Genomic DNA, 3,242 nt, shown 5'->3' on the forward strand with positions numbered 1-3,242 from the left:
GAGGAGGAGGAAGGAAGGAGGAAGAGAAAACAGCCTTCAGAGAACTCATACATGCATTTATAGGTCGCCTCCTCGCCGTCGCCTATGCGCATAGGGCTTGTGGCATTCACCGCCGGGACAAAAATAAATAATTTTCGCTTTTGGTATCCACCCATTCCTAAAAATACAGCTGTCGGTAGTACTGGCGCTGCATCCCGGAATTTTTCCAAAAAAAAAAAAAGGGGAAGGACGCCGGGTTACCGACTGCTGTTCGCAGCGACTTCCCTTCCCTCCGTTATTTTAATGACAGGTTAGTCACATAAAAGCTGTATTTTAAATAAAAACCCCCGAGGCTGGGGCTGTAGTGGTGAGCTTCAGCCGGGGAGGGAGGGAGGGAGGGAGGGAGAGAGAGGGAGGAGAGCCGCTGTCTAAAACTGTCACTCTGCTTCATCAGCACACAGGGACTGACAGTGGACAACACACACATTTTCTATTCATTTATTCATTTATTTATTTCTACACTGCGGCAAACATGCAGGAGTAAGAGCCAAATATCCGGAAGCACGAGCAGAAAAATGTGGATTTATTAGCTGTTAAAACGCCACCTTAATGAAAACTCGAATTCCTTATTTGTTTTGCTTGTTTTCTATCATATTTATATTAAAATGCCCTATTTTACAAGTGTTTGCGACTGCACATGCATACATTCATTATTATTCTGATGATTTTTGAAGCTTTTTGTTGCTGTTTTTGAGCTTTTGGCCGACATAAAGTCTCTTTTCGTGACAATAAAGCTCACGAAATTGAAATTCAAACAACTGAATGACCGTTGGCGGATACAGGTTATGTGTGTGTGAGCAGTTTGTACAAAGAAAAAGCGGAGAAATAAACATTTTCTCACATTTCACTAACTTATAACTTCACCCGGTGAGACTTTAATGTAAGTTACAATTAAATAATCTACAAATACTGTTTTCTTTTTCTTTTTATTATTCCATTACCCCCTCCTTCCTCCACCTCCTCCTCCTCCTCCTCCTCCTTGGATAAAGCCGAGTGGACAAAACAACACACACAAAAAGAGGTTTTATAGAGTTAATTTAGGAGCCTGAGTTAAATGTACCGAGCGGGGTGGTTCTTACCTCCTGGGGCAGTTTGCATCGTTGGGGTATTTGTCTCGGGACGGGCGGCAGGCTGAGCTTTTTTTCGGGGAGCGGTGCCCCTTCACTCCGGGTCTGTGGGATTTGCCATCTTGACTAACTTTTCCTGTGAGTCTGTCGCCCAGCAGACGCGCTCATCGGCTGCTCGCCTCTAAAGCACCGCCGTCAAGCTGCGCGGAATGCACTGCGCAGACTCCGGTTTTCTTTCAAAATAAAGTTTGTAGTTTTTTTATTTACTTATTTTTTTTATGTTGTTGTATCACATTTAAAAAAAAAAAACACTGTTATTTAATAAAAATAATTAGAATTTTTTTGTAAAATCTCGGTTTTTTATTTATAAACTTGTTTGTGTTTTATTTTTTATGTTTTTTTTATGTAGTTTGTTTGAGTAGGTTTTTGTGAGTGTGATGGTGGTTTTTGGTGGCTATTGTTTTATTTTCATAGTGTTTTTTGGATAGGTGGATGGGGGTGTGGGAGTGGTGGTTATGTTGATTTGAGTTGGGGTTGGGTTGGTGTGTTATTTTTTTGTGTTAATTTATTTTTTTTTTGTTGTTAGTTTTTTTTTTGTGATTGTTGTTTTATTTATTGTTTTGGTTGATTGTTTTGTGTTTATTGTTGTGTTTTTGGAGTATTTTGGTGGGTTGTATAGTAGGGTGTGTTTTATTTTTGTATGTTAGTTGTAGTGTGTGTTTTGATTGTTTATGGGTTTAGTGTGTTTGAGGCGGGTATGTTATGGGGTGTATGATATATTTTTGTTAGATTGTTATTTTATTTTTTTTTATTATATGTAGTTGGTGTTATGATTTATTGTATGGGTTTTTTAGTATGATGATTTTACTGTTGGTTTGTATATTTGGCTTTTTGTGTGAGTTATTCTTTTATATTCTATCTTTTACACTTAGTTTGCTCCCTACATACTCTTGTTGTGGCGTGCTCTCTTGTGTCAAAACATATGCAGCTTTTTTCTACCAGATTTTAATGGGGCGATTGTGATTCAATCAAGAGTGAAAACATCTGTTATGGTGTTTCTTTTAGTATTTCTTTATGTATGACTAATTTACATTATTTTTGTATTGTTATCTATTATATGATTTATTGTATTGTATTCGTTTGTTTGGTTTATGATGTTGTATAGTCTATTTGTATTGTATTTTTACATATGATCTATCTTTTTCTTTTTTCATGACAATATTCTGGTTTCTTTACCCAGGGGAAATTACTTTTGTATTACATGAAATCGATGAGCTGTAAGTGGATGTGGCGAGCCCAGATGAGTGGGAATCTTTATGTTTTTATTTTATTTATGATTATATTTATAAAAGTTCTTATATCCTTATGCGAAGTTTATAAAGTAAAAAAACGTAGATGTGCTGAAGCCAAAAAAATTTATAAGTGTGTGATTTTTTTTTTTATTTTGATACGAACGAGTAAAAAAAAGGTACACGTGAGCTGCGTGTCTGGTGGTTGTCTGAGTCTGCGCGAGGGTGCACGTGGTTTGTTGTGTGAGTATAAAGTTATGCTATGTACATTGAGAATGCACGCCACTGGTCTTCCTGCACAAGCGTGTGCGCTCTTTTGGCTTAAGGGCATGCGGTGATCCTTTGGGGGGATCGTGATTTATTTTTGATTGGAGAGAAGCTACTTTATGTTTTCTGTGTGATTGGGTTGTGTGATTGAGAAATAAGGTTGATATATTGTGTATTGATGTATATGTGTATATTTTATGCAGCGCGCGAAGCGGCACCAGGGCGAGGGGCACTCGGTAGCCTAAACAACCTACTTGGCAATAAACAAAATTTCTGATTCTGATTTAAGGAATTAAGAACATAATAATGCGGTTTTTAAAATGCACATTAAACATTGGTCTACCAATGATTGGAAGTTGTATATATATTATTTTAATACTTTTTAGTTTAGTTAAAGATTTATAAATAAAAAAAATTGATTCTACAAAAATTAATACAGGTGTGTGTTTTTGTATTTTATACAACATAAAAAAGTGCTTTAAAAGAAAAGGGTTTTTTAAAATGCCACATTAAGATTCTACCAATAACTCTAATTTTTTATAGTGTTATTATTCTAAGACTTTAGGTTTAGTTTAAAGGT

At 36.1% G+C, this 3,242-nt stretch overlaps 1 long non-coding RNA gene across 1 annotated transcript in view; it reads right to left on the reverse strand.

Moving 5' to 3' along the window:
• Positions 1–1,272, reverse strand: part of LOC118337712 — a 1,527-nt gene extending 255 nt beyond the window's left edge. Inside the window, exon 1 of the long non-coding RNA XR_004797183.1 lies at positions 1,119–1,272. This is a non-coding gene — a long non-coding RNA (uncharacterized LOC118337712). The remainder of the gene's footprint in view (positions 1–1,118) is intronic.
• Positions 1,273–3,242: the final 1,970 nt, after the last annotated feature.

The sequence above is a fragment of the Morone saxatilis genome, unplaced genomic scaffold, assembly GCF_004916995.1.
Source record: "Morone saxatilis isolate NCDOM2014 unplaced genomic scaffold, NCSU_SB_2.0 Contig326, whole genome shotgun sequence".
Classification (NCBI taxonomy): domain Eukaryota; kingdom Metazoa; phylum Chordata; class Actinopteri; family Moronidae; genus Morone; species Morone saxatilis.